The sequence below is a fragment of the Mastomys coucha genome, unplaced genomic scaffold (assembly GCF_008632895.1).
Source record: "Mastomys coucha isolate ucsf_1 unplaced genomic scaffold, UCSF_Mcou_1 pScaffold23, whole genome shotgun sequence".
NCBI lineage: Eukaryota > Metazoa > Chordata > Mammalia > Rodentia > Muridae > Mastomys > Mastomys coucha.
In genome coordinates this window covers 255,347-264,969 of record NW_022196906.1, presented here as the reverse complement: position 1 = coordinate 264,969, position 9,623 = coordinate 255,347, and positions in this window count along the sequence as shown.

The following is a 9,623-nucleotide window of genomic DNA, read 5'->3' as shown; positions in this document are numbered from 1 at the left end:
AAATTCTTTCTTTGTTTAGTGCATTTGGTGTTTTGATTATTATGTGATGGGAGGAATTTCTTTTCTGTCCAGTCTATTTGGAGTTCTTTAGGCTTCTTGTATGTTCATGGGCATCTCTTTAAGAGAAGAAAAAGAAAGAAAAAAAAGAAAGAAAAAAGACATAAAAAAAAGAAAGACATAAACAGCACCCTCAAAGAAAAACAGGAGAACACAGGTAAACAGCTAGAAGCCCTTCAAGAGGAAACACAAAAATCCCTTAAAGAAGTACAGGAAAACACAATCAAACAGGTGAAGGAAATGAGCAAAACCATCCAGAATCTAAAAATGGAAATAGAAACAATAAAGAAATCAGAAAGAGAGACAACCCTGGAGATATAAAACCTAGGAAAGAAATCAAGAGTCATAGAAGCAAACATCACCAACAGAATACAAGAGATAGAAGAGAGAATCTCAGGGGCAGAAGACGCCATAGAAAACATTGGCACAACAGTCAAAGAAAATGCAAAAAGCGAAAACCTCCTAACCCAAAACATCCAGGAAATCCAGGATGCAGTGAGAAGACCAAACCTAAGGAAAATAGGTATATAAGAAAGTGAAGACTCCCAATGTAATGGGCCAGTAAGTATCTTCAACAAAATTATAGAAGAAAACTTCCCCAACCTAAAAAAAGAGATGCCCATGAACATACAAGAAGCCTACAGAACTCCAAATAGACTGGACCAGAAAAGAAATTCCTCACATAATAATCACAAAATAATCAAAACACCAAATGTACTAAACAAAGGAAGAATTTTAAAAGCAGTAAGGGATAAAGGTCAAGTAACATATAATGGCAAGCCTATCAGAATTACATAGGACTTCTCACCAGAGACTGAAAGCTAAAAGATCCTGGGCAGATGTCATACAGACCCTACAAGAACACAAGTGCCAGCCCAGGCTCCTATACCCAGCAAAACTCTCAATTACCATAGATGGAGTAAACAAGATATTCCATGACAAAACAAAGTTTGTACAATATCTTTCCACAAGTCTAGCCCTACAAAGGATAATAGATGGAAAACATCAACATAAGGAGCAAAACTACACCCTAGAAGAAGCAAGAAAGTATTTGAGCTCCTTATATTTCATGTTTTCTAATTGGTTCATTTGGTTAACTCTTACCTTCTCTGATACACTATCCATATCTTAAGAATAAGCACATCATTTATTAATGTTGTCTTTAGTATTCAGAAGGCAATGTTCTTGGTTTGAAGTAGAGGCAGTGGAACAGAGATCTAAGGATGAGGGAACATTTAGGAGCCCATGATGTAACCTAGGAATTCAGAACTTTAGAATATATTTAGGAAGTTGTAAAGCTAATCAGCAAAAACAACCTTTAACACAATATAACACAATAGTGAGTTCAATGTGTGCTGTGGTTCTCAGAAATATGTTTTTAATGCAGTGGAGTGTACAGCTTACATTATATCCTGAAGTGTTTTGCTGTTCTTAGATATTCTCAAATTACAAATTGCAAATTGGCAAGTGGGCTTTTCTCTGTAATAGCTTAAAATATTGTAAAACGATAGGGCCCTTTTAACTACCAAAGTCTTCCATAACTGAATTTCTCTTGGAAGGATAGCCTTTGTGCACATATGTGTATAAAAGCAAAAGATTTGTGTTTTGAACCTGTCAGAGTGAATTACCCCCCACTCTCTGTTTAGAGAAAATATGCAATAGTGTGTGTATCAGGAGACATATAGTGAATAAAAGGTGAACATTAAGACTTACAAGAGGACTTTTTAAAACTGAGAAATTATATGTAAAAGAAAAGGTTACCACATCTGTGTGTTTTCCTTTATAATAGCTCAGTAGATAGAGTGTGTGTGTTTGTGTGTGTGTGTGTGTGTGTGTGTGTGTGTGTAAAACCCTAAAAGAATGGGGAAACAAAAGTTACTAAGCGTGACTAGTAAGAAAGATGTTCTGTAAGACTGACAAGTCTAAACAGTGAAGGTCAGCTTTAGTTGGGTCTGCAAAATAACATTCAGAAGGTTCCTTTAAATATAACAAAACACACATTTGATGTGTGAATTAGAAGGGTTTCTTTCTGGAATAAGCTCTCACACAACTCCAAATAAAGCTACAGGATAAGAGGAGATTGCAGAATTTCTATTCTCAGGCATTACTCATTCCTCCATGTATCCATTCCTCTCCACTGGGAACGGGCCTTGCAGTCCAAGCGAAGCAGCAACAGGCTCCTGATTCTGGTGTCAGTCCATTTTCCTTCTGTGCACTTGCAGTTTGCAAGGACCTGAACTAACGTTAAATGCAGAAGTCCCTTTTCCAAAGTTGTCTATGTAGAAAGACTAATAAATGTAGGTGAGTAATCACTTGTCCTTAAATTCTCATTTAAATTTTAACTCCCAATCTTGTCTGCAGGGAAAAGTCTGGAAGCATCCAAATGAAAATGAAAAAGAGAGGTCAAGCAGTGGCAGAGCTTTGTGTTTCCATACAACATAGGTTAAGTTCCTTTTGATGAACTAAAGCACCACTTGCAGTGTGGATGGATACATTGGTACCTCACAGTGGAGATGGCAAACTCCAGCCATAACATCAGAACAATCCTTGACATAAAATTAGGAAAGGATGAGAGGTGAGCATGGATCTCAATTAGTTGTGGTATTTTGAGGCCATTAACAAAATCAACCAGTCTTCTCTTTGCTTCTACAGAGAACATTTGTAAAACACTCTTTTAAATTATAGTCACATTTTAAACTGCTCATTTGAGCACCTAGGTAATTGTAAGTACATATACATCAAGGACTTTTACCTCAAAGGCAGTCATGTAGAAATTTAAGGCACCCTGTGAGATTCTAGTACACATAACTCTTTTTCTGTACAAAAGTATACATGAAGGGAGGGAAGAAGGGAGGGAGAGAGGGAGGGAGGGAGAGAGAGAGAGAGGGAGAGAGAGAGAAGTAGAGAGGGAGAGAGAGAAGTGTGCAGGTGGTAGTCAATGTAACAATGTAAGTGGGTTAAAGGACAAGTCTGCTTGTTATAACAGCAAAAATTGAGTAGCGTATCAGGTAAAGGTGGACAACGAACATGATACTATAAAGAAAGTAACTTCTCACCAGTTAATTGCACACAGTAATTCTACCTGAATCCCAAGTAGTTCAATTTCATGTGATCAGAGCTGTGACAATTTAAATTCTGGAGTGTATAGTCTGTCAAATGCCAGAAGAGTTCGCACCCTCCTCTATCTTTCATCAAGTTCCAGCTGTCCTGTTGCCTATTCTTCCTAATTTCTTTATCAATGCCTTTCATAGACCTATGTTTGAAATATTTGAACCAGGGTTAACCAGGTTCATGGTTGAGTAAAAAGGGCCATGTTATATCAATTATGCAAAGGCCCATTCTTTTCTCTCTTTCTCAAGTGTCTTTTTGAGAAAATACAGACAGATCAATGTCAAAAATACCTTTCTATGTATTAGTGATAATTAGTAATAATATACAACAGTGCCCTTGAGGGTACATGTCTCAATGCATTATCAGAAATTGTGTGCAGAAAGTTCAAATGCATACCAAACATATTTAATATCCATTAATCCCCACAGCAGCATGGGAGCTGTTTCCTAGCTACTGATCTCACCTCACAACTAGCCAAAGCTGTAAAGTGTCCCTTGAGCATCATTTTATCGACCTTCCTCATCCTCCTAGTACTGTATTGCTGGTGACAGGAGTGGGGAAAGCCTGGGTCCTCAGGCTGAAACAATGTTAACTACAGTAGGCACTAACATTAACAACCACCTGGATTCTGCCACTCTCACAGATTAATGCATATCTTCTTTCTCTTCCTCTGACTTGCATAAAGCCAAGCTATTACATTTTTTCTTTTGATTACTGGTTCTCCTATTGCTGATAAATAAAGCTCATCCTCTAATCCCATTCTCCCTTCAGAGTACATCACTTAGTCATTAATGTGGACCATAAGACCATCTATAATTTGTTTGCTATACAGCTAGCCAGTATTAACCATTAGTGATGAAGTTCTCGGAGTTTATGAGAAATCCTTCTATGATGGTTCTCACCTCTGAGATTTTATTATACTTTTTTTCTTACAATACAAAATATTTTCATTCTACTTAACTTGTTATTTCATGTCTTCAAATTTATTATCTCAGTACAGATATTTATTTTTCTAGGAAGGTGCTTCACTGTGATTACTACCATTTCAGGCATTCACTGAAATCTCTATGTTAGAGATTTAAAAATTGCTTCAAGAATTTCAGAGGCAAGGAAGATGAGTCAGAGGGTGGAGGCAAGCCTGGAAAACTAAGCTTATCCTCTGGAACAAATGAGAATGTGGAAGAGTCCTACAAAGTTTTTCTCTGAATGTATGCTGTGGCATATTTAATGCATATTTATGCAAGTGAATGCACACACACAGACACATGCACACAAGAAAATAAGTAAAATTTAACAATAATTTCATTTATTTTAAACCTAAACATCACTGATCTGTAGCTATATAAACTTGAAAAGTTAATCTTGCCCTGACATATTTTCACAAATCTTTCCATAAAAGTGTAATCTTTATATTTTAGATTTGGGGGTTAAGAGACTAAAGAAAAACACAAACATAATGTATAAGCCCATTTCCTATAGCAGATTTTTAAAGTTACATAACATTGGTATTTTCTTAATGGGACAGTCAGCTCTAGTGTAGTTTAGCAATAAACCTCATCTCTTCTAACACAACATCTCTTCTTAGTCAGAGCTCCTAGCTCTGTATGTAAGTTGTTTCGAATACTTTTGGACATGACCTTATCAAGAGAAGCAAACTGAGACACCCACATGTAAACCTCTTCATTCAAGTTCTCACTTGCAAGATTCTTCAATATAATTTAATTGTATCCAGACAAGGTGTCATAGAGTTCATGTTGCCCAAAGGCACTTACTAAAAGCTCTTTGCTCACTTCTCTGTGTCTTATTTATATAATATTTTTTATTAAAATACAATCCTTCATAATTATCTTCTGTATCACAAAGGGAATATGTGTTAATCAAAAGGAAAATGCTGAAAGGTGTATGTATATGTGTGTGTATGAGTGTATGTAGGGAGGGATGGAGGGGAGGAGAGAGAGAGAGAGAGAGAGCGAGAGAGAGAGAGCGAGAGAGAGAGAGCGAGAGAGAGAGAGAGAAGAGTTATTAGAAAAAGAACCCTAGCACATCTTAGGCAATTTGGCTGCTACTGAGCTACATGCATATCTCTCTTTGCATTTTTTTTTGTGCTCTTTGTGCTCTGCTTTCTACCTAAATGATTGACTTTAAAAAGATGTGTGTGAGACAGAAAAGATTCAGTTCTATTTAAGTGTCATGCCACTGATGGTTTACCCATGATCCAAATGGGACTTGCTTTATTTTTATTTTTATATTTTTTATTCTTATTTTTATTTTTACACTTTTGTGGGGGGAGGTCCTGAATTGGGGGGCAGACATGGAGAGACTGGACAGTGAATGTGACTCAGGTACATGATGTGAAATTCCCAGAGAGTCAATAAAAATGTTTTGTTAAAGAAAAAAGACATTTGGAGTGTGGTCAGTTGTGTATATCTTAGTACAATATGACTGACATCCTTTTGAGATTAGAATACAAACATGGACACAAAGAAAAATATATGAACAAAAGGGAAGAAAGGAGTAACCCAAGAAAAACATTCTACACAGAACCTTGGACTTGATCTCCCAGCATCTAGAACTGTTAGAAAAATGTGTTTTTATTGCACTTGAGGGGCAAACTTCATAAACAAGTAAAAGGAGCATAGAATCAAAATAAGAGGAGGTATGTTTACAACTTGAGTAACTAATATTATAAGAAAGGTGTCTGGTGAATTCTATTTTACAATGAAAAAAAAGATCTATATTTTCCCTCCATTACAACTCTCTGCTTTGCATGGTGTGTGAGATAGCTCTGAAGTGAAAATGGTGACAAATCAAAGGCTTATGAGTACATGTCTGGCCTTAAATAGCTCAGCTTAAAATGGACTGAAAGAGTATTTCTGTTCTTGTAACCCTGCCTTTTTCTTCTCCTGACTCTGCTACCAAGCAGCCCACACACCCATTCTGTGCCCAAGACTTGCAAGGATGCTGATCTTCTGGAAGAATGTTGTCCTTTTTAGTTTTCCTTCAAAGGGAAATATAGTCTTCCAAGCTTAAGCCTCTGAAAATGTTCTTGAATAATCTGCCTAAGAGCATTGCTGAAGTTTCACATAAAAGGGTATTCAGTTTCTGTGAATAAGCTGGCCACATATTATGATACATCTGTGTTTGTATGTGATATGATATGAAAATAAAGCAAGCTTAAATGAAGTCTTAATTATAAGATCTTACCAGTCTGTTCAAACAACACCTATAAACATGTCTTTGGTTTTCATCAATAAAGTCTGTTGGACTCACATGTTAATGTATTTTTTAAATTGGAATTTTATTTGTTCTCATTGATTTATGAGTATATTCTCAACAACAAAACATTGTTAGGTAGAAACACTTCAAAAGTCTTCTAATTTGATTTATTATACTCTTTGAAATATTTTTATGCATACTTTGTCCAACTTATTAAGATTTTATTTCATTATTGGTGCTGATCAACATGATTTCAGGGCCTCCACAACATCTGGGACTATGAACCCAGAACCAGTACCTACCTAAGAGGAGGGGGAAATCTTTCCTTTCTACTTTTCAGTTCCCCATTTACTGTCCTAGTTTAACGGATCCTTTGTTACATTTCATCTGAACTTCATTTTAATCAGGTGTACCAAATCTCCTGGAAAAGAAGACAGGTCTTCTCTTATCCTCCAAGCCTTCGTTCAACAATCAAGATGATAAGCTGGGAACAGAATTAAAACAGAGTAAAGCTAACCAGGGATTTTCATGATCTTTTATATCCATCCATGACTATATGTAGCCACTTCTACATTCTAAGATTAATAAGTTCCATTTACTCACATTACCATATCTCATTATAACTCAATGCAGGTGGATTTAGTAAAATGTAGAGGCTTGCTCAGACCTGCTGCACAGTGCTGCAAATCCAGAAAGAAATGGTGGTGATTGGGTTAAGCACACAGATTTGCTTGTCTGTTAAATAAACCACAAAACTTTTGGTATGTAGCTTATAATATGTACACTTACTTATATGTGCATACTAATTTGAAATTGTAAAGATACATATGTGTAAACACATAACATATTTAAGAATTCTCCAAGAACTGTTTTCTCAACTTATCCAGTATTTTAGGGTACAAACAGAATGCTTCTTATAGCAGAAACTTTTATACAATTATGAAATCTCCCATTCACTTAATTTTATATAACTGAAACAGTTCTTAATAATTTTCATTTAAATTTTATGTGCTTTGTATATATGGTAGAAGACAATATTCATGGTTTATAAAAGCAAATCACATCTCCTATATCCTTTATAAAAATAAATTAAATAATCTAATAGCAATGTTTACAGGTTTACACATACACAGCTGTACAAACATATAACCATAAGTTTATTGAGTCACAGTTACATGATAAAAATAAACAGGGACTTATCATTTTGAAATTGCCAAGAAGAATTTTAATTATTTTAAAAATTCTTGTACCAATTTATAACTAAGGAGATCTTCTCTCATTACTGTAGAAAACACTGAAGCAAAATTATTTAGAACAGTGGCTCAAGGTCACACAGATCATGTAACATAGTTTGACCTTGAAATCAACTCTCAGCATGGTGCTTTTAACCAATCAACTGTATTTCACTACTTTGATTGAGGGAGTTACACTATAGAATATGAGAATCAAAGAACAATGTTCTACATTTGTGCATAGGATACTCCATTCCTCACAGAGGTTGAGTCTGGTTTGAGAGACAAAGAATGAAAATAGATTCACTCCTTTGATGATGCCATTTCAGGCAACAAGGAAACTGTGTGGCAGTGATGTTGGTTCAAGTTCAGTTTCAATGAAATTCTAAGGGAGGGACTGCTATACAAGAAATTCAAAAATGAAAGAAGATTACCCCTTGCCTTTAAATATCTGAATGGAGACTTTGAAATGCATATTTCATTTGGCACGCATACAAAGTAGGGAAATGGATAATGATAAGTTATATAAATATACATACATAATTATTAGACACATCTAAACCATTAAAGAAAAACAATTTTTTAGTTTTTTAAAAAATTATGTAATCTTGTACCAACATATTGATCTTGTTAGGTCCCTATTTTCATATATATATATATATATAATAAAGATTTTAACTATTATTGATTAAATGAAATATATGAATGTCAAATCAAAAACTCATTGAACAAGTAACATCAAAAGTTTAAGTTTTAGAGTTCTAAGCACATTGATCAACATGTACAATGAATTCAAGGTGAGAACATAGGTCATTAAGCAAAAATGTAATAGACAAACTATAATCAACTTACTGTAAAAACCACTCAAGGGGTAATAAAGTATAAACATAAGCAGAATTCAGATATAGGTAGAATACAGAGCCATGATGGAGAGAAAGCATAGATGGAGGGAAGGATCTCCAAGCGAGAAGACAAGATAAAGTCCAAATATGCTGAACTTTGAGATATAAATATTATAAAGTAATACTCTGAGCCACTTAATATATAAAGGTTAAATAACCCAGAAAGAGGTTCTGAGCAGACCTTGGGTGCAAGCTCCGCAGCCAGTCCCACAACACTCACAGGAAGCTCCACTCACAGGCCCTCTGACATGCCCAGGATCAGAGGTAAGGAGGACCCAACATCTGTCCCAACACCCAGAATAACTGGGACGAGCAGGACCAGGCACACAGGAACTCCACCAGCCCAGTGGTTCTGGTTCCTTCCAGTCTTTTTGGGCTAGTATCCTGAGCAGACCTTGGGCACAAGCTCCACAGACAGTTCCACAACACCCAGAGGAAGCTCCACTCCCAGTCCCAGGATCAGAAGTGAGGAGGACCCAACATCTGTCCCAACACCCGGAGTAACTGGGAACAGTGGGACCAGTGGGACCTGGCACACAGGAACTCCATCAGGTTTCTTCCGGTCTCTCTGGGCTGGTGTCATGAGTAGACCTTGGGCTCAAGTTCTGCAGCCAGTCCCACAACACCCGAGGAAGCTCCACTCCCAGGTGCTCTAACAAGCCCAGGATCACAGGATCACAGAGACAACTTGACTCTGAGGAGTTCTGACACAGCCAGGATCACAGGAAGGACAGGTCCCAGTCAGATTTAGCAAGGGCAGGTAGCACTAGGGATAACCAGATGTCGGGGTGCAAGCATAAGAAAATAAACAACACAAACCAAGGTTACTTGGTATTATCAGAACCCAATTCTCCCACCATAGCAAGTCCTGGACACATCATTACACCGGAAAAGCAAGATTCAGATATAAAATCACTTCTCATGGTGATGATACAGGACTTTAAGAAATACATAAATAGCACCCTCAAAAAATACAGGAGAACACAGGTAAGCAGCTAGAAGGCCTTCAAGAGGAAACACAAAAATCCCTTAAAGAGCTACAGGAAAACACAATCAAACAGGTAAAGAAAATGAGCAAAACCATCCAGAATCTAAAAATGGAAAT